The sequence below is a fragment of the Rattus norvegicus genome, chromosome 18, assembly GCF_036323735.1.
Source record: "Rattus norvegicus strain BN/NHsdMcwi chromosome 18, GRCr8, whole genome shotgun sequence".
NCBI lineage: Eukaryota > Metazoa > Chordata > Mammalia > Rodentia > Muridae > Rattus > Rattus norvegicus.
Genome location: NC_086036.1, coordinates 10923587 through 10947388, shown reverse-complemented (window position 1 = coordinate 10947388; position 23802 = coordinate 10923587). Strand labels below are relative to the sequence as shown.

The 23802-nt window shown below is 37.5% G+C and overlaps 1 pseudogene; it reads right to left on the bottom strand.

The window, feature by feature from the left end:
- Positions 1–6947: 6947 nt before the first annotated feature.
- Positions 6948–8074, bottom strand: Rrs1-ps8 (ribosome biogenesis regulator 1 homolog, pseudogene 8; annotated as a pseudogene).
- Positions 8075–23802: the final 15728 nt, after the last annotated feature.

The window sequence follows — 23802 nt, the reverse complement described above, 5'->3', positions numbered from 1 at the left end:
CTGAAAGCAGAGGTAAGACCAACGTTTCTTCTTCAGGTGACATGCCAGGTGGACTTAGGTGACACAAAAGCAGAATTCCTTTGGAAAAGGGCACTTCCAGTTTCTGGCTGTGCCCAGAAATGAATTGTACTGATCCAATATGTTCTTGCACCCAAATCCTGTGGGGAAGAGAGCTGAACATCCAGAAGTGCAGACTATCCTGTGATCACAGGAGAAACTGCCACTTCTGTCCACCTCTGTCCTCATCTCTGGCCTAAGAGGAAACAGTATAGTGCCTCTGGATACAGGAATATAGGAGCAGTTAGCAGCAGGAACCTGCTAGTTCTTGCCTGGCCCTAGAACTGAACCGAACTAGTCACACAGCTTTCTGCACCCAAAACCCATAGGGGAGAGAGCTGGACCCTCAGAAGTGTGGATACTCCTGAGAACTCAGAGGAGACTACTCTCTGCCAACATTCCTTATGCAGGAGGAAATCACCTAGTGCCATCTCTGCCCACTTGAGCACAGGGACCTAGAAGCAGTCATGGGCATGACCCTTAGGGTTTCTGCCTGCACCAAGAGCTGAAAGCTAGTCACCTACTCACCTGAGAGCAGAGCTCTCTGTTCCCAGATCCAGCTAAAAGAAAACAGGTCTATAGGAGTGTTGACACACAGGATTACAGGAGGGTCAAGGCACTGTCAGAGACAGAAAGACAAGCTAACATCAGAGACAACCTGATGGCAAGAGGCAAGCACAGGAACCTAAGGAACAGAAACCAAGACTACTTGGCATCATCAAAGCCCAGTTCTCACACCAAAACAAATACTGGAAAAGTAAGACTTAGATTTAAAATCACATCTTTGATGATGATGGAGGTCTTTAAGAAAGACATAAATAACTCGCTTAGAGAAATACAGGACAACACACATGATCATTACATTAGATGCAGAGAAAGCATTTGACAAAGTTGAACACGCTTCATGATAAAAGTGCTGGAAATATCAGAAATTTAAGGCCCATAACTAAACATAGTAAAAACAATATACAGCAAAACAGTAACCAACATTAAACTAAATGGAGAGAAACTTGAAACAATCCCACTAAAATCAGGGACTAGACAAGGCTGCCCACCCTCTCCCTATTTACTCAATATAATACTCGAAGTCCTAGCCAGAGCAATCAGAAAACAAAAGGAGGCCAAGGGGATACAAATTGGAAAGGAAGAATTCAAAATATCACTATTTGCTAATATATGATAGTATACGTAAGTGACCTGAAAAGTTCCACCAGAGAACTACCAAGTCTGTTAAACAACTTCAGCAAAGTGGGTGGGTATAAAATTAACTCAAACAAATCACTAGCCTTCCTCTGCTCAAAGGATAAACAGGCTGGGAAAGAAATTAGGGAAACGACACCCTTCACAATAGTCACAATTAACAAAATACCTCAGTGTGACTCTAAACAAGCAAGTGAAAGATCTGTATGACAAGAATTTCAAGACTCTTAAGAAAGAAATTTAAGATCTCAGAAGATGAAAAGACCTCCCATACTCATTGATTGGCAGCATTAATATAGAAAAATGGCCATTTTGCCAAATGCAATCTACAAATTCAATTGAATCCACATCCAAATTCCATCTCAATTCTTCATAGAGTTTGAGAGAGCAATTTGCAAATTCATTTGGAATAACAAAAAACCCAGGATAGCAAAAACTATCATCAACAATAAAAGAACTTCTGGGGGAATCACCATCAATGACCCCATCAGTATTACAGGGCAATAGTGATAAAAAAAAAAGTATGCTTTTGGAACAGATCCAGGAAGTTAAATCACTGGAATAGAACTGAAGACATAGAGATGAACCCATACACAGATGGCCACTTGATCTTTGACAAAGGAGCTAAAACCATCCAAAGGAAAAAAGATAGTATTTTCAACAAATGGTGCTGGTTCAACTGGAGGTCAGCATGTAGAAGAATGCAAATTGATCCATTCTTATCACCCTGTATAAAACTTAAGACCAAGTGCATCAAGGACCTCCACATAAAACCAGATACACTCAATCTAATAGAAGAAAAAGTGGGGAAGAGCCTCAAACACATGGGCACTGGAGAAAATTTCCTGAACAAAACACCAATGGATCATGCTCTAAGATCAAGAATTGGTGAATGGGACCTCATAAAATTGCAAAGCTTCTGTAAGGCAAAAGACACTGTCATCAGGACAAAACAGCAACCAACATATTGGGAAAATATCTTTACGGATCAAAAATCTGATAGAGGGCTAATATGCAAAATATACAAAGATCTCAAGAAGGTAGAGAACCAAATACCCTATTAAAAATGTGATATAGAGCTAAACAAAGAATTCTCAGCTGAGGAATATCGAATGGCTGAGAAGTACCTAAGGAAATGTTCAATATCCTTAGTCATCAAGGAAATGAAAATCAAAATAACCCTGAGATTCCACCTCACACCAGTCAGAATGGCTAAGATCAAAAACTCAGGTGATAACAAATACTGGTGAGGATGTAGAGAAAGAGGAACATTCCTCCATTGTTTGTGGGACTGCCAACTGGTACAACCACTCTGGAAATCAATCTGGAGTTTCCTCAGAAAATTAGACATTCCACTACCTGAGGACCCAGTTATACCTCTCCTGGGCATATACCCAAAAAATGCTCCAACATGCAGCAAAGATACAGGCTCCACTATGTTCATAGCAGCCTTATTTATAATAGCCAGAAGCTGAAGAAAACCCAGATGATCATCAACAGAGGAATGTGTACAGAAAATGTAGTACATCTACACAATGGAGTACTACTGAGCTATCAAAACAAGGACTTCATAGCATCTTTAGGCAAATGGATGGAACTTGAAAATACCATCCTGAGTGAGGTAATCCATTCATTAAAAAGCACACATGGTATGCATGCACTTAAAAGTGGATATTAACCCAAAAGCTGGAATTACCCAAAATACAATCCACAGACCACATGAAGCTCAAGAAGAGGGAAAATCAACGTGTAGATGCTTCACTCCTTCTTAAAAGGGGTAACAAAAATATTCATAGGAGGGGATATGGAGGTAAAGTTTGGCAAAGACTGAAGGAATGGCCATTCAGAGCCTGCCCCACCATCGGTTACAGCCTTTATATATACAGCCGCCAAACCGAGACAATATTGATGAAGCCAAGAAGTGCATGCTGACAGGAGCCTGATATATTTGTCACCTGAAAGGCTCAGCCAGAGCCTGACTAATACAGAGGCAAATGTAGCAGCAAACCATGCAACTGAGTATGGGGTCCCTGTTGGAGTAATTAGAGAAAGGTTTGAAGGAGATGAAGGTGTTTGCAAACCCGTAAGAACAATACCAACCAACCAGAGCTCCCAGGGACGAAACCACTATCCAAAGACTACACATGGACAGACCAATGGCTCCAACTGCATATGTAGCAGAGGATGGCCTTGTTGGGCTCCAATGTGAGGAGAAGCCTTTGGTCCTGCCAAAGCTAGCACCTCACCCCCAGTGTAGGGGAATGTCAGGGTTGGAGGGTGAGGTGTTTTTGGAGGGGGAACACTCTTATAGAAGAACGGGAGGGGGATGAGATAGGAAGCTTACAGCGGGGAAACCGGGAAAGGGAATAACATTTGAAATGTAAATGAAAAATGTCTATTAATCAACAAAAAAAAAAGAAAGAAAGAAAAAAGGAAATATTCTCATGCCACGTTTTAAGTTTTAATGAGTAAATGTCCCTATGGAAATGTGAACCAGAGATTTCCTTTTATCTTAGATTTATGTAAAACTTTTTAACCAAAAATGTAAAATACCAAGGTTACTAAGGTTAGCAGCAGATTTTTATTTTGCGTGATTTAATAACAAAAATAGAACTCTGTAAGTTAAGTTTCCACAAATATATTCATCTGAGGGGTGCAATTGGCATTACTTCAAAAACTTGGGAAACTATAAAGAAGACTTATGATGACCCACATTATTCCTGACTACTCAAGCCATCCTACTTAGAGACATCAGGAAACAGAGTAACAACTGCTCTGTTAACAATTGTAGAGCAGACATAACCAATAACTTTTCCTTTCAGAGAAAAGTATGATCAAAATCCAATTACACCCAGTCAAGGACTCAAATTTTCTTTATTTTTCATGGTGCTGTGGCAAGCAGAGTGATGGGGGCAGGAGGGTGTACTGTGCAGAATTGAGTATTCATAGGAAAGGTCACTGGCTGATATTCTCTAATTTGATTAGACTTGGGATGCATGTCATAGAAATCAATGCTTTCTGGCTTCCGTATCTAGCTGGAATAAGTCATTCTTCAGGGACCTCAGTCTTGGAAGAAGGGTGGTGCACAGATGATGCATACAGTCCTGAGCACAAAGCCAGCAAGATATTAACACGGATTCACTATCAAAACAAGCAGGGCTTGCGATTCTTATGGCTCAGTGATTTGGGAGGCAAAGGAGGAACAAATTAATATCTGTGACTGTTGAGCTGAAGGACCGCCAATTTGATCAATACCCGTGGGGAAGATAAAACTAGGATTTTGCCGCTTTGCACAGTCTTCTAAGTGCAATCTAGTCAAATTAGGGTAAATCCACATAGGGGTTTATACATGAAATTGCTACAACTGGATGTAGAACAGGGGAGAAGAAGAACAATTGGATTAAGCAAAAAAGAGAAAGAATACAATGAATATAAAACACGTGATATAAATCTACATCAGAGCACGATTAAGTTACATGGAATTTGAAATATTATGCTTATGGTTACAATTTTAATTACCCTTTTGCATGTACATATATATGATGTACATCTGGTCATGTGTGTGGGCTGTAACAGTATGCAAGTGGAGGTCAGAGAATCACCTCTAATAGGCTTTCACCTTCCACTTATTTGATAGAGTGATTATCTGTTATTTATGAGCTGGATATACCAGTAGTATCTGGTCTGGGAGCTGCCAGACAATTTCTTATGTCCATCTCCAATATTACTGTAGGAGTGCTCGTAGTACAAATGTGCTACCAACTCCATACAACCCAGCTCAGCTTTGTATGCTTGGGTAGCAAGCACTCCCCCCTGAACTATCTCCCCAGCGGAAATGTACTTCTTTTTAAAAACTCACTCATCCAGTCTCTGCTATCTGTTAAAGCTAAATTCTTTTACTCCTCTTATTATTTAAAGCTGCTTTGTTTATAAGATTTATTATCATAATTATGATTTATGGTATTTTAATTTTAAAAAGTTTATGCTGCATAGAAATAAAAAAGTATGTTAGATGAATTTAAGAGGTATAGTAGTTTAGCTCTGACCCTCTAGATGATTAAACATGTATTAAATACATTTATACATGATCTCTATAAAATAATAAATTCTCTTTAGGCTGCTTCTGACTCTCGGTCAGTTTCTTTGTGGGTACTTTTATCTGCTTCCTTTTAACCTTATATTTGAGTCTTTAAAAATAAACTGTAACTGCAAGAACTTCTAATTCTTTGGAGACAATATTTGGAAGTTCTTCAAAGCACTTTCTACAGCATTTGGGGAAAATAACTGAAGTTAAGCAGGATATGAAGTGGAAACTCTCACCAGTTTTTCCTCAGTTCATTTCACTGGAATTCAATTCTGAATAGCCCCAGAGTGTGATTACATAGTTCAGAGCCCCAGGCAAAGCACGCACTTCTCAGGATATCCTTCAGAACGGGTTGCAAACTTCTTTGTAGAAATGTGAAATTCTAGGAAGACACAATGCATTATATGATGGTTTTATCTTAAATGTAATGCGGTACCCTCATGGAGTGTTCAAGTCATTCGTAAAGTGACTGACATCAATCTTTATCCTGCATGGACTTCATTAATATATCAGAGATTATCACAAAATGCCATTCTTCATCCAGGTAAAATAAGTCATTACCCTAAAGGTATTACGGTGATGTTTATCTGTTAAATGCAATGACAAGAATATACACATAAACAGGAAAGAAAATCTAGTGTGCTTAAAAACTGGAATATTATAAAGATAGAGCTCTTTAAAATATTACTTCTCACTATAAAAGTTAAGTGAAAACTCACTTAAAGCTAACATATTATCAGAAAATTTTATAAAAATTATCTATTTATAATATGCATATAAATGTACATAAACTTATCCATTATATGCAACAAATGTCTCCTTGCTTAAAAAGTCTGGAGAGTTTTATTTTTGCAATAATTGTAGACCTCAGAAAATCCTGTATACAGTAAAAATATATGATTCAGTATCTAAAAATGGATGCACATATGTCTAATTATATGTCAATCATCTTTTCCCGTAATTCCTTTTGCATTAATAGATGCAGGCTAACCTTAATGACTACACTTTACTGAAATCATTTTCATGTTTAGTATATATGTGTATATATAAATATATTCATTAAGTATACATAGCAAATATATATATATATATATATATATATATAAATTTGGATAACTTAAGCTTTTCCCATTTACAGTATTAGGGATTCTGATACTGTAATAGTCTCAGGGAGTTAGATAAGAATTTTTTACCACAAACCTTCACCTCTGGGCCACTAATTTATTTGAAGACATTAAAAATTGTATATTTTGATATTGTTAATTAAATAATAAATATTATTCTGGTTTCTCATTGGATTTTTTTTGATAAATATACAAGCTTTATTACAAAAATAATGCAAAAATGTGAAACCCAATCAAATATTATCTAGAAATTTGATCAAACTTTACCCAGCATCCATAGTCGGGCAGACCTTAACTTATTCTTGGTTCTGACCATATCATTTCTATAATTCTCATTTTCTCAAAATACACCAACTTCCAGTCAGCATCTCCATTAATTCATAGTCCAGCACTGACTTGAGGGAAGGCAAAACTGTCCCTTCAATATCAAGCTCATTGACAAGAGAGGCCACCACCTGAATCAGCCTACAGTAAGTAGAGTTCTAGCTTTTCAGAACAGGTCCAGAGGGGAGAGGGGTCCTCCTCTTCCCTCCTTGGTGCAGCACTTCTTTCTTCTTGCCACCTAAAGCAGGAGACCTGGAATGCTTCTTGCCTCCAAGGCTCTTTTCCTTTTCTCTCCCTGACCTGGCTGGCGAGCCACCCTTTCTCTTCCACAAAGGTCCTTTCTGGCCCCCTTTTCTCTTGCCTTTATGGCTCATTTTCCTCCTCTTGGCAGTCTCCTCTTGGTCCTCTTCCCTCATCTGCTTGTTGGTGGCCCTCGTCAGGTCCAGCTGAGTTTTCTTGCTGTTCATGACTCAAGGTAGCTCCAATTCTTTCTTTTTCTCTGCAGCAAAGTCCCCCAAGAGGGGCTGAAACTTCCGCTTTGCCAGAGCACCAGGGCACTTTCTCCTTCGGGATGGGCTCCTGGAAGCATCCCACCGAAGCAGTGGAGATCTTGGCCACTTGGATGATGTGGCCCAGCTCCTCCTTACTTTGGTGTCCAGTAGGGTGCAGGCCAGCTGAGCTGGGCATCTGCATATTGTGCACGTGGGCCAGGTTCTGCAGATGGTTCGGCTAGTTCTTGGCCGTGCATTCTTTATTGTTCTGAATCCTCTTGGCGAACTGGTCTTCCATGCAGTCAGTGTTCTCAGGCACCACAATAAGTCACTCCTTAGAGTCATTCTGGGTTCATTTGTACCCCAACGGAGTTGCCACTGGCCACTCACCTCATCCCACAGAAGGCTGGTCTTCTTCTTGGGATGAATGCCCATAAGGAGAGCGAAATGATGCCAGCAGGTGAGCAGCCTTGGTCCAGGCAGCAGCTTCTTGTGGGGCAGTCATGTGGCGGGCTCCTGCAAGCACTCTACCACTGCCTCCTCCATGCACTCGGTCGGTAGCTGCCACAGTCTGTTGATGAGAAGCTGCCTGTTGTCCCCTGCCAGTGACCTCAGCTCGGCCTCTGGCAAGGGCCTGGCCTGTACAGCACCTGCCGGGGGTTGAGGTTCAAAGCCAGTAGGTTGCCCAGGTCGAACTCCAGCTCTAGCTCCTTCTGCACCTTGATGCACTATAGCTTCTCGGTTTCCTCCAGCTTTGTCTTGGCCAGCAACTCCTCCAAGCTCTTCCACTCCATGGCTATTGCTGAGGCTCGGTTCCTCCCTTTGGGGCAGCAGTGAAATGTATCTCTGCTATAGCAGAACCACAGAGAGACTCTTCTTTCAAAGTCCTTGAATAAGTCTCCAGCAGGAGCCATGTCCCAGATTAAAGGTGTGTACCACCATGCCTGGGTCTGAGACTTGCTTTGTCCAAGGTGACCTTGAACTCAGAGATTTGTTTGCCTTAAGCTCCTGGGATTCATAGCCACTTTCTCTCATTGGATTTTATTTTAGTTCTTTGGTTATACTTCAATTGAAAAGGGAAATAATGTATTGTTAAAAAATTATCTTAGGAGTAGATTTTTGCTATAAGAAATGCAAACCAGGAAAGGGAATAACAATTGAAATGTAAATAAGAAATACCCAATCTGATAAAGATGGAGAAAAAAAGAATAAAAATGAAACACAAATTTTTATAAAAATCATTTATTTTTTATTTTATGTGAATTGGTATTCTGTCTACTTTTGCATTTCTCTTAGTGTGTTCATATCTTATGGAATTGAAGCCACAGGCAGTTTTGTTCTGCTGTGTGGGTGTTGGAAATTGAACCCTGATCCTCTAGACGAACAGCCAGTGCTTTTAAACACTCAGTAACCTCCACAGCCCTCTTTAAAAATTGAGACATATTTAGGGAAACACAATATATATCCCCTGAAATATAACCTTTAGATTTTTTTTAATTCTTTACAAATGTAAATAAAGATAAAAACACTCACAGGACCTCTGTTATATGCCATAAAATATGGTCATGAACAATAACTATCAAATAAACTCTAATTCCATGTTCTACTTAATATTTTAAAATATCCATTTTCACAAAATGCTATTTAGTCATGTGAATTTGATCACTGTAGAATATTGGTATATAGTGGAACCCTACATATTTACATAGCCACTGTCTGGTACTTCTGGAGGATAATAAACTATCTTAAGGAATTTTGTTCATAAATGTCCCTAACTGCTTGATGCAATAAACCCGATGTGTTTGGCAGAATCTAATTTGTCCTAAAGAAATCTTTTTCTCTGGTTTATTATCACTGCATATAGTTAACTTCCTGTATGTGCAATCACACATTGCCAATAAAATATAGGTGTCATATTAGCATTGTATAAGGTTGAAAGAAAGACAGATACAACTCCTAATCAGTTGACATTGAATCAATCTTTAAAAGGAGAGGAATCACATGAAAAAGTACCTGAGAGATTTTCCTCTGGTTCTGGAGGATGAGCCACTCTGAACTGCCAATAGAAATGAACTCTTGACAAAAACCATAATTGTGCTTCTGAGTAGACAATGAGGCTTTGTCCCTAGGTCCTATGGATTAAGAAAGGCAAATCCTATGACCATGTTGAACTAATGTTGGCCTACTCACAGTGAGGTTTAGTGGTTTGAATGAGAAGCCCTCTATATGCCAGACATATGAACACTTGATCCCAAGTTGGCAGTACTTTTGAGAAGATTCAGGAGGTGCCTTCTTGCTGGAGATGTCAGTGTTGTGTAGAAGCCTTTGAAACTTCACAGCTTTGTCTAGTTTCAGTTCACACTCTCCAATTTGTGCTTCTATCTGAAGACGTGAACGTTGACTTTTCTGCTACAGCTGCCATGCCTTGGCACTTGCTGCTGTATTTTCCCAGTATGATGGATGCTTAAGCCAAATTAAACTCTCTCCTGTAAGCCACCATGGTCATGGTGTTTTATTATAGCAACTAAAAAGTATGACAAAGATGGCCTCCCTTCATTACCGAGGAGGAGTTAGAACATGCCAAACTTTGAGGACAAACATTTGTTTCATACTGGAAAGATTGATTATAGAATTTGGACGACATGAATTAAAAGGTTTTGTTGTGTTGTGTGTCCATATTTGCAGGAAATTGTTACGGGGAAAAGTAAACGTACTTATCTCCCAGGTAGCACCAATTATGTGATATGGTTTTTCCCTAACATGTGAACATGTGAACAGTAAACCTGAAAATGATTTCTGGAAACTGTATTTATTAAGGTAAGCCTTTCTATTGCTGAGAAAGAGATTATAAAAAATATGATTGATTTATAATTATGTTAATATAGTTAGACATTAGTGCCTGCCGTTGTGCGTACTAAGCCACTTATTTTTACTATATGCAGGGTGTGCTGTGGTCCATATACTTTGAAAAAATCTCCAGATTTTTTTGAGCAACACAGCATTTGTGTCAGAGAAGTAACTGTTAACAAATCATCAGCAATTCTGGGTGAGTGAGGAGAAGTGCCCTTACTATGGTTTAAATTTAGTCCTTAGACTCAATATCTTCCTATACTTGATAAAAGCGATGAGAAGGGCCACAGAAGGAGGTAACAGCAGATTCAATTTCTCCGATTTCTATATGCTTACTTTGTTTCAATTATGTGGAATCTCAGGTCCTTGTGATTACCATAACACTGAATTTATAATATGTTATACTAAATTCTTCCACTTGGAAACTTTATATTTTATTTACTTTTGTAATTATATATATATATAGTATATGTATATATATAGTCTAATTAAAATATTGCTCAATAGCATATTACTTTATTTGGTTAATGACAAAGAACCACCATATTGTTCTATAGTACATGAATGTGTATTGTAAAGCTTCATAAATTTTCTTAAATTTCCAGTGAAGGAATATAGAGATCAAGAATTATTTCTATAGGCATAACAAATTAGTTTTTTTTACTGAAAATAATCCATACAATATATTCTGATCACCGTTTCCCCCTCCACTATTTCTCCCAGGTCTGACTCTCCAAGCTTTTCCTCCCTCCCTCTTTCAATGCCCCCCACCCACAGAGAATGGTGGGAGAGAAGGAGGGAGAAAAATGAAACTATTCAAGTAAAATATCAGTAAGGGAAAAAGTACCCAAAGACAACAATATGAGAACAAATGTCTATTAACACACCACTGAGTTTTTGTGTTGACCAACTACTATTGGGAATTGGGGCCACCCTGAATTGTGGTTAACACTCCCAGTCAGACTCCATTAGTTAAAACCAGTCTTATCTTTATAAGCTTGTACCAGTTGCAGATATCTTCTTGGTTAGGTGTCCAACAACTGTTCTCCGAGCTGGGATTCTTGGTATTTGTATACTGCTGGTGCATTCTGCCAACCTCTGTGAGTTTACATATATGCACAGTCATGATTTGTGTGGAGGAACTGTGAACATTTGTGATACAGGTTTTCTCAGAGGGTCTAAATAACTACAAGGCCAACTGTTATCATTATTCTGTCAAACAGCTGTGACTTCCCTGGTGGTATGATTTTATAACACAGGTTAGTCAGTGACTGGGAGAAGAGAGACTATTATGTGGGGCTTCTTTGCAGGATATGTGCTTCTGTTGCAGACCATCTTGACTCTATGGGTCTCTAGTATGTGACTGATCTTTGTGTACTGCCATACCATTTTTGCCCAAGATTGTTTTATTCAATCTTCCATACAATATTATTACAGGACAGGTGTCCTATGCTCCAATTTCTAAGTGTTACGAAGTACATACCAAGCAGTATTGTTTTGTACTTATCAACACTGTAGAATATGACTTGGATATTAAAGGGAAGATGGCATAATGTTATGGTCATATGAGTATTAAAAGGCACCAAACACATTATAATTATAATCATTTGATAATTGTACTCCCATAGATTCACTTCAACAATATAATGACAAGTATTAAACAGGCATGAACTCAAAGAACTGCTGAAACAATAAAATTAATGTTTGAAAATGTTCCTAACAGAATTGTAAAAAGGAAAGGTTTATGCTGAAGGCAATCTGATGGAAAATGGATGAATAGGAAAAACATAGAAATCAGAAATATGTGTGATTCTCCTGACCTGATCATGCCACAGTAAATCTCTGTAAATTTTTTTGGGAAGAAAAAAGTCAAATATATAACATCAAAACTATTTAGAAGGCTTAAGAGGAAAATTTCATTGCAATTTAGTCTATGAAGCAGTTGAGATGAGTGTAGAACACTCAAATACTGTACCTAGGCACAGGAGAACCCTAGAGAGCAACAAAGAACACTTAAGAAAGAAAGAAATATCGGTCCCCAGCTCCGAAAAAAAAAAGAAAAAAAGAAAAAGAAAGAAAGAAATATTCATAATCTTCATGGATTAGGGGTAAGAATAATAAATCGCAATATATAAAAAACAGGTATTTTTCACTGATTAGTGTGATAAAGACACTTTAAAAGCAGATTTTTTTTATTTTGTTTTGGCAAATCACTGATTTTAGGAAAATAGAAAAAAACATAATGTTTTTTAATAGACATGAACAAAATTTTCTGAAGAATTGAGATGTGTTGTTAAATTGAAAGAAAAAGTTATTATACCTCACACCAGTCAGAATGGCTAAGATCAAAAACTCAGGTGACAGCAGATGCTGGTGAGGATGTGGAGAAAGAGGAACACTCCACCATTGTTGGTGCCATTGCAAGCTGGTACAATCACTCTGGAAATCAATGTGGTGATTCCTCAGAAAATTGGACATTCCACTCCCTGAGGACCCAGCTAGACCACTCCTGGGCATATTCACAAAAATGCTCCAACACATAACAAGGACACATGCTTCACTATGTTCATAGCAGCCTTATTTATAATAGCCAAAAGCTAGAAAGAACTAAGATGGTCTTCAACAGAGGAATGGATATAGAAAATGTGGTCCATTTATCCAGTAGAGTACTACTCATTTATTAAAAACAATGACTTTATGAAATTCTTAGGCAATGGATGGAACCAGAAAATATCATCCTGAGTGAGGTAACCGAGTCACAAAAGAACACACATTAACATGTGCACTCAGTGATAAGTGGATATTAGCCCAAAAGCTCAGAAAATTTAAGATACAATTCACAGAGCATAAGAAGCCAAAGAAGAAGGAAGACCAAAATATGGATGCTTTAGTCCTTCTTAGAAGAGGCAACACAATATTCTTGGGACAAATAGTGGAACAGAGGCTGAAGGAAAAGCCACCAAGAGACTGCTTCACCTACCTGGAGATCCATCCCACATGCAGCCACCAAACCTAGTCACTATTGCTGATGCTAGAAGTGCTTGCTAATAGGTCCCTAATATGGATGTCTCCTGAGAAGCTCTGCTAGAGTTTTACTGATACAAATGAGGTTGCTTGCAGCTAACTATATTCTTAAATGGATACAAAACGGATTATAAAGCAGTGTTACTTAATAATTGGTGATTTCTTTTTATGTGCTAGACAATTTTCCGGGATATAAATTTTTTTTTTTAGTTTTTATTTGTTCTCTGAATAGCCCCATGAAGGAGTAATGTTAAAAACTTAAGCTGCCTTACAAAGGATGGAAAGTCTGTATGTGAATGCTTCTGTAATTTTAAATAAACACATGCAATGCTTGATGGCAGAAGCCTGTGATTCTAACAGGTGGGAATCAATGAAAAGTTCGAAACCAGATTGAGAACTTGAAGTACACAGAGATAACCTGGTTCAAATTTTAAAAATAAAGGAGTACTGAAGGATAGAGGACACAGCAGACAAAAACATACTGCTCTTCCAAAGGACCAGAGTTAAGCTCCAGTACCCACAATGGGAAGCTCAGATCCACATGCACCTCAAACTGAAAACTCACAAATGTACATATCCAGAAACAAACAAATATGTACTTGTATAGTTTCATGTAAATTTTAAAATTTTTTTATTATATATTTTTTACATACATTTCAAATGTTATTCTCTTTCCCGGTTTCCTGTCCATGAGGACCCCTCCCCTTCCCCTTCCCCATATGGGTATTTCCCACATACATCCCCTTTACTGTCCCCCCATATTCCCCTGCACTGGGGTCCAACCTTGGGCTTCCCCTTCCACTGGAGTCCCAACATGGCTATTCTCTGCTACATATGCAGTTGGAGCTCTGTGTCAGTCCATGTATAGTCTTTCAGTAGTGGTTTAGTCCCTGGAAAGTCTGGTTTGTTGGCATTGTTGTTCTTATGTTAAGGATGAATTATTCCATCATATACATTGTTTATTCATTATTCTCCTTTGTATTTTTATTATCTATAAAATTTAATTTAATGAAAATAAAATATCATTCAATTTCCCTAAAATAAATTATAGTTAAACTCTTATTATATGGCCATTATTTCCTGCGCTTGATACAGATTATTTTAGTCAAATATTCTACATTAGCATTAATTATTTTATCATTCAAGACACACCTTGATCACTTACATGGACATTGACTTTGACCTTAACTGTATGTAACACATGTGTTTTAACTATAGTATATTTTAATATAGTAGTGGACTAGTGAATTTAGTTGGCATGTACAAATTTATGTCATAGCTTTTAAAAAATCATTTATTACCAATATTGTCCAAACTATTCCACAGAATGGAAACAGACGGACCACTACCGATTTCCTTCTATGAAGCCATAATCTCTTATCCCAGGGATGCAGGGATGGTTTAATATATGAAAAATCCATCAATGTAATCCACTATATAAACAAACTCAAAGATAAGAACAACATGATCATTTCACTAGATGCTGAGAAAGCATTTGACAAAATTCAACACCCCTTCATGATAAAAGTCCTGGAAAGATCAGGACTTCAAGGCCCATATTATTTATTTATTTATTTATTTATTTATTTATTTATTTATTTATTTATCTATTATTTGTGTGTGTGTTTGTGTGTGTGTGTCTATGCAGAAGTGCATCTAAGGATGGAAGTTCACCTGTCTATTGTGTAGAAGCCACAAGAGGACATTAGATTTTTTCCTCTTTCACTTTGCCACTGTTCCTGTCACACTGGACCTCCTGTCACACTGGCCCTCCTTTTGAGCTTGGAGCTTTTATCTTCACGAGGTTCAGAACCACAAGCTGTAAGGACCACTGTCTCCACCAGCATCAGAGAAGAGGTAACAGGGTCGGTGAGGATACCTCGTGGTTTGCTATTTGACAGCTCAAATGCAAAACAGCCTTTAACTATTGAACCATGTCTGAAACCATATTGACAAAGTGTTTTTTAAACATACAGAAACATAGGTGAGACAAGAATGTACAGGCAATTAAGGAAAGTTAAAACTGCTACAAGTTGTCTAATTTAGGGACACACACACAAATTAGTTATCCATTGCCAAATTATCAGTCCTGAATACATATATGCAAGTAACATTATACATACTGAGAAGAATACTAACATATATACATATATACACATATACATATGTACATATTCACATATATACATACATATATATATATATATAAACATATATATAAATGAGTATGAATGTGTGTGCATCCATATATTCATGAAGCAGCAACTAATAAAATCAAGGGTATGGATTTGAAATGGTATAATGAAGAGTATCTGGTAGGGTTTGGAGAGGGAAAAGAGAAGAGACAAATTATATAATACATTACAACCTCATAAAATATGAGAAATAATTTTAAAAACTAAAGATATCATGATAAAATGTAACCTTAAAACTCTGTTATATTCAAGTTTAGTTTAAGCTTTTACCTATTTGGGTCAATGATTAAAATATTCAAGGTATTTGGAATTCATTTTGCCACACAGAAACCATCAAAAATACTAAAAATATATTGACTTTCTTAATTTGAAGACTTTGCAGTCTTTGAGACTACAGATATATGATAACATATTTCTGGGGTTTGGTTGTGTGTATTAATTGACTGATTACTTTTATTTCCAGTAAAATAATTCTAGTTGATTGTACTAAAATATGATCTACTAAATATATCTCTCCACTTTATTTATTGTATTAAAACGCTCATAGATTTTCATTATGAATTTAATTTATTAGTCTTATTTTGTAGAAATATCAGTTTTATTTGAACAATGACAATAGCTACACACTTTGAAACATACTCCTGCTTTTATAATCATATACTATTCTCCCATTTTAGTCTCTCATATAGATTATTCTTTTCTGTGTTCCTTTATTTTATAAAAGATGGAAACTCAACTTTCAGAATTAAGTTTCACCTTGTCATAAGCAGTAGACCCAATTTTATTTTTAGTCTCTACTGTCAGAAAAAATTCACTACCATGAGCTTCATCAAAACCACACCTCATTTTTAGTCTTTACCTGAAGTCCTACTACCCATAGTTCCTTCTGTTGTGATCTCTGTCTTTCAGGATATGGTTGTAAGTCATTTCCTCATGAAATGTTTTTGTTAAAGCTAAGAACTTCCGAATATGTTACTTATGTAATGGGCACTGTCAGTCCTTATACCTACTAAATATATGCAAGATAGTGTTTCTGTATTCTTTAATGTTTCAACATAATTACATTCCTACAGCATTTGATCATGTATTAAGTTTATTGGAGATAAAGGTTTACTTGAATAGAGAAACACAACTCTATGAACCTAAGATTTACCCACATTTAAAACAAGCACAATGTTTACAGTTTTTTATATTATATAGCAATGAGTTACCACAATCTTGTTCTATTTTTTTGGATTTTTTTATTTACATTCCAAATGTTATTCCCTTTCCCGGTTTCCCATCCATACCCCCCATCCCATCCCCCTCCAACTTCTATGAGGGTATTCCCTCTCCCCAAGCAAACACCCCATTCTGCCTCCTGCTCGGACATTCCCCTACACTGGGGGGTCCAGCCTTGGCAGGACCAAGGGCTTCTCCTCCTATTGGTGCCCAACAAGGTCCTCCTCTGCTACATATGCAACTAGAGCTATGGGTCTGTCTCTTTCGGTGGTGGTTTAGCTGTTGGGAACTTTGGTTGGTTGGTATTGTTGTTCTTATGGGATTGCCAGCTCTTTCAGCTCCTTCAATCCTTTCTCTAACTCCTCCAATGGGGACCCTGTTCTCAGTTCAATGGTTTGCTGCTAGCATTAGAGCATACAGATCTATGAGTTTTTCAATCATTGGGATTTATAGTGAATTTACTATACTCTCCCTGACTCATGTCAAAACAAAACAAAAACAAAAATACTGCCTGACTTTCTGTACTTTTACTTAATATTTTAATATTATATTTACTGACTATTAAATGGAAAGTTTGACAGCACAAATCTCTTTTCCAGTTTTATATTTTTAATTTTAAGTTTTTACTATTTTTTTTTACTTATTCACTTTATATCCTGTTCACTGCCCCCTCCTGGTCACTCCATTCGCCAAACTTTCCCCCACCCCCCTTCTTCTCCTAGTGGGTGCACACTTCCTTGGTATATCCCCAATCAAGTCTCTGCTAGACTGGGTGCATCCTCCCCCACTGAGGCCAGGCAAAGCAGCCGAGCTAGAAGAACATAACCCACATATAGACAACATGTTTTGGATAGCTCATGCTCCAGTTGCTCAGTATCTACATGGAGACCAAAGTACACATCTGCTACATATGTGTGGGAAGAGGCCTAGGTCCAGCCCCTGTATGTTCTTTGGTTGGTGGTTCAGTCTCTGGGAGCCCTAAAAGTCTAGGTTAGTTTGACTCTGTTGGCTTTCCTGTAGATTTACTAACCCCTTTGGGGCTTCAATTCTTCCTCCTCTTCTTTTTTAAGACTCCTGAAGCTCTATTCACTGTTTGACTATATCTGAATCAGTCTGAGTCAGCCTGATAAGTGGAGCCTCTCAGAGGACAGCCATGCTAGACTCCTATCTGCAAGCTTACCAGAATATTATTAATAGTGTCAGGGATCGGTGCTTGCCCTTGAGTGTGTCTCAAGTTGGCTTAGTAGTTGACCTTCTACTCAGTTCTGATCCATGCCCCGTCCCTGCATTTTGTAGACAGACTAAGTTTTGTGGGTTGGTTGGTGTTCCTACGCCTCCATTGGAGTGTCTGTCGGGCTATAGGAGAGGGCCTCTTCAGTTTCCAAATTTCCAATGTTGTGAGTCACAACTAATGATAGCCCCATTGATTCTTGATTGCCGCCCTTTCCCCAGGTCTGTTTTGTCTTGGAGAAGACCCCTGTCAATTGCAGATGTATATGCATTTTCATGGCCATCTGTCCATTCTTCCTGTCCCTTCCCACACCTGATCCTAGATCCTCCATTCTTCCCTTCCCCATCTTCTCTCCCACTCAGTTCCCTCTCTTCTTCTGCCTCTTGTGACTATTTTCCTTCCCCTCTCTAAGTGATATTCAAGCATCCTCACTTGTACCTTCCATCTCGTTTAGATTTTTTGGGTCTATATAGTATAACATGGGTATGTTGTATTTTATGGCCAATATCCACTTACAAGTGAGTACATACCAGCATGTCCTTTTGAAAATGGGCTACCTTAATCAGGATGAAATTTGTTTTAAATAGATGAATAGTTTTCCATTGTTTAGATGTGCCACATTTTCATTATCCATTCATTAGTTTAGGGACATCTAGGAATTAAGAATAAAGCTGCTATGAACATAGTTGAGCAATTGTCTTTGTGGGATTGTGAAGTATCTTTTGGGTATATGCCCAGAAGTGGTATAGCTGAGTCTTAAAGTAGACTTATTCTCATTTTTCTGACAAATAGTCAAATTGATTTCCAAAGTCATTATACAAGTTTGCACTTCCGTAAGGAATGGAGGAGTGGCTGCCTTGTTCCACATCCTCATCAGTGTGGATAGCAGAAATTTTTTTAAAGATTTATTATATTTATATGAGTACACTGTAGCTGCCTTCAGATACACCAGCAGCAGGCATGGTTTTGAGTCACCACGTGGTTGTTGGAAACTGACCTTCGGAAGAGCAGTCAGTGATCTTAACCACTGAGGCATCTCTCCAGCCTGGCAAAAGTCTTTAAATGACAGGTTTACATGGCATGCATTTGAAGTCCTGACAGCTTTCTTATCAGAGGTTGATCTCTTTCCATTTGCTATTATTTTTTAAAACTGTCCAGTGAAACTTAGTTCTATATATTAATAAAAATTAATAAACATCATAATCCATTAATGACTTAATATTAAAAATTGTGATTTTGATTGGAATTTGCAATATTATTTTGTTCATAACAGGAGCTTTACAAAAGTTTGGCGAGTCTGCAGATTACTTCCTAAGACACACCAGCTGCCACATTTGATCAAACTTACTCTTCAATGGTAACATCAGTTGCTAACAGAAATTAAAGCCAATCATGACTCTAAGCATATAAGGAAAAAAATGATAGTACATAGGACCACACAACACCAGAAATGGTCAGAAAGTGTACTAAAATCAGGTCTCAAGTGTTAAAACTATGGAATTGATGGCTTATTTTGCAACACAGTTCTTAATCAGAAGCGATACGGGCATGGTGAAACAGGGCTAGTCTTTTTTAAGTGCCCTGAAGCAGTAACAGTAGTAGATTAAAACCCTCCTCTCCCTGTCAAATGAACCCACATAGTTATGCTGACAGCCATGATGGGTGAAATAGCTACAAGAAGCTTGAAATTTAACACTGACGAGTTTTGATATTCTATCTAAGCTAATTAAAAATAAAAGGCAATGATCCATAAGATATAATGTGATTATAATACAATATAACTTATGAAATATTGCTAAATGGAAAAGGATAGCCATTGTTAATTAAAGAAAAGGAAGATTAAAGCTGAACAAAAATGAAACATTAAGGACCAAGGAGAGAGGATAAAGAATGTGCACATCAGGACTGCCAATTACTTTACTTATGCAAATGGCTCTTTAGTCATTCATTTAAAGTAATCTGGGAAATCAAGGCTGTGTCATTGAAAGGGTCACCAAGGAAGATATGTCAGTGGCACAGGGGAAAACTCACTTTGAGTATTGAGATAGTGTACAGAATATTGCTCAGGAATTATTCCTGATGATGCTGCTTTCAATTTTTAAGATGAATGAAAATGAATAGCAGATCAGAGAAGCAGGATGGGTGATAAATCACAGAAGACGGTCATAAATAAAATAATAAAATATGTAAAATTATCTACTTCAACTATTTTCTTAATTTCCCCTTACAAAGATACAATGAAAATATAATTTTAAGTATAATGATAAGATCATTCCCTCACTGAGCATAGAAACAGAAATATCATTCCATGTTTTTATCAATAAGAAAAACAGTTCTGATAAACATATACGACAGAATATTGTGCATCATTTAATATATTAATTTTGGGCTAGGTATATGTCTTAGTTAGGGTTTTATTGCTGTGAACAGACACCATTATCAATGCAAGTATTATAAAGGACAACATTTGGTTGTGGCTGGCTTACAGTTTCAGAGGTTCAATCCATTATCATGAAGGCAGGAGCACGGCAGCATCCAGGCATGCACAGTGCAGGAGTTCTACATCTTCACCCGAAGGAAGCCAGCAAAAGCCTCAGCATCCTAGGAGGAGCTTGGATGCTCTACCCCACAGTGACACACTTCCTTCAACAAGATCACACTTTCTAATAGTGCCACTCCCTAGGCCAAGCATATGCAAACCATCACAGTATAGTTCTATAAAATTATAATCCCAGCATTTGAAAGGATGTGGTAATAGTTCATAATCATAATTCAAAGCAAGCATTAGGTAAATCGCAAGTTCAAGGCCACCTTGGACTACATAGAGCATAGTCTCAAGAAAAAATAAATTAATAAAATGAAATTAAAAAATAAATGGTATATTGTTGATTGTAGTCAACAATAAGTTGTGGTTGTAGATTCTCCAATTTCTTTAAGTTTACCAACTGAATAGTTAGCTAGATTTCAACAACACAATGATTTCTCTCTTGTTGTGCACTTATGCTTGTTTGAGTATTTTATTATTGTTAATATCTTAGTTTTCTAAAATTTCACTGACTTTTGGCTTTTGTTTTTGCAAAGCCAAGGTATTAAAACCATTTCTAGAGTATTTATTCAAAGTTCAGTAAACAAAGATATTTAAATTTTTGCTTTATGCATAATTATACTATATAACAATTGATTGATGAGTTGAAAACATAACAAAAATTCAAATATAAGGAATATTCAGGTGTAGATACAAATATTGTAACTTTTTATTGTTAAAGTTATTTCAGATTAAGTTCATCAGTCCACATATATTGACTAATAAGAATAATACCTTTTTTTTCCTGGTAAGTTTGTACAGGATTTATATGTAACATCCTTTACCCACACAGGTTATACCCACACTTCTCTAGGTAATATACAGACAGCAGTCTCTTCTACTACTTACAGCCACACCCATGTTGTTTGGTAACTTCTGTAGTAGGCATTTAAGGCCAATATTACCTAATCAAGAATTAGAAATTAAGTCTTGCTACTTCTTGAATATCACTATATTCTTGCCTGGTCGACGAGAGAATCTAAAATTATGAATTTTTTCTCACCTGGCTGCTCCAAGAGCTGTTTCATTCTGAGTTCCTCATGATGAAAAAACTCATATTCCTATTTTACATACTTCTCACAAGGGAATGACCAAATAGACCTGCATGTGCTCAAGGATCACAATTATTTATTAATTATTTAAAAAGCCATAGAAAGCTTCTGGTTTGCATATATGCCCAGAACTGACCCTGTACCATAGCTCTTTGTACCCAGATTCCAATGGGAGAAACCTGGATTCTCAGAAGTTCTGACAATTTTATAAGCATAGATGAGACCACTACTTCTTCTCACAATCCTGCCCCAAGAAGATTTCACCTGGAGACCTCAGGACACAGGAACTAAGAAGTCTGGAACAGGGTACCTCCAGTTTGTGTTTCTATCCGGAGTTAACCCTGTGCCACAGCTCTCTACACCCAGGTCCCCATGGGAGAGAGCTAGTCTCCAAGTAGGGCTGACACACAGGCTTACTGCAGCATCAAGCCACTGTCAGAGACAGCAAGAAAAGCTAACACTGGAGATAAGCAGATGGTGAGAGGCAAGGGCAAGTACCTAAGTAACAGAAACCAAGGCCACTTGGCATCATCAGAACCCAGTTCCCACACCACAGCAAGCCCTGGATACAGCAACACACTGGAAAAGCAAGATTCTGATTTAAACTCAAAACACATGTTGATGTTAGAGAACTTTAAGAAGGACATAAAGGACTATCTTCAAGAATTACAGGACAACATAGTTAAACAGATAGAAGAACTTAACAAGGAAGCACAAAAATATCTTAAAGAATAACAGGAAAGCACAATCAAACAAGTGAAGAAATTGTACAAAACCATCCAGGATATAAAAGTAGAAATAGAGACAATAAAGAAATCACAAAGACAACCATAGATAGAAAACCTAGGAAAGAGATCAGGAATCATAGATGCAAACATCACCAACAGAATACAAGAGATCTAAGAGAGAATCTCAGGAGCAGAAGATACCATAGAAAACATTGACATAACAGTCAAAGAAAATATAAAACGCAAAGAGCTCCTAACCCAAAACATCCAGGAAATCTAGGACACAATGAGAAGATCAAACCTAAGGATAGTAGGTTAAAGAGACTGAAGATTCCAAATTTAAAGTGTCAGTAAATAGCCTAAAAAATTATAGAATAAAACTTCCCTTACCTAAAAAGTTATGTAAACATACAGGAAGCCTACATAACTCCAAATAGATTGGACCAGAAAAGAAATTCCTCCAGTCACATAATAATCAAAACACCAAATGCACAAAACAGAGAAAGACTATTAAAACTAGTAAGGGAAAAATGTCAAGTAACATATATAGGCAGACCTATCAGAATTATATCAGACTTCTCAGCAGAGACTGAAAGCCAGAAGATCCTGGGTAGATGTCATACAGACACTAACAACACAAATTCCAGCCCAAGTTTCTGTATTCAGCAAAACTCTCAATTAACACAGATGGAGAAAAAAAGATATTCAATGACAAAATCAAAATTGCATAGTATCTTTCCATAAACCCAGTTGTACAAAGGATAATAAATGGAAAACTCCAACACAAGGAGGGAAAGTACATCCTAGAAAAAGCAAGAAAGTAATTTGAATTAAGCCAAAGGAAGAAAGCCACACAAACATCTTTCTACCTCTAACCACAAAAATAACAGGAGACAACACTTTTTGGTCCTAATATCTCTTAAAATCAGTGGACTCTGTTGTAAAAATATAATAAATAAAACTGCTGTCTATTATCACGCTCTAGATCTGCCCCTATGGTGCCCCAGATGTCTGCTGGATGTCTTAATTCTCAGTCAGCAAAACATCTAATCTGTTTTGCTCCATCCCATATCACACTGCTGAAGGCCTCTCTGAGCCTGGCAGCAACCTCCCTACTTATCTAGTTTCCAAGGCAGGTTTCCATGCCAGAAACACACATGCCAACTCTGTGGTCACGCAGACCAGCTGCCACACACTTTCTTACACTTAAATCGCTACATGAAAGAACACACAACACAATAACCTTTGGTCCAATAGATAAGATATAATTGCCCACCTAAACATACAAAACCTAATACACATCCATCCCTCTAAAACATTCATAACAATCTGTAAAGGTACACAGTGTGGAATCTTAACTGCCATTTTGTCTTGCCACCTGTCTCTTCTTCATTTCTGTTCCATTGTCCTCCCATTGTCCTCCTCCTCTTCCTTCAAACTTTTCCCCCACCCATCCTTCCTTCTCATCCAATGACAGGTGCCTTCTATATTGTACCTGCCTCACCTGTGACATCATCCCACAGGACTCAATTCCCTGATAAAAAGACATAGATTAACAAACTGGATATGTAAAGAGGACCCAGCGTTTTGTTGCATGCAGGAAACACACCTCAGAGACAAAGATAGACACTACCTCA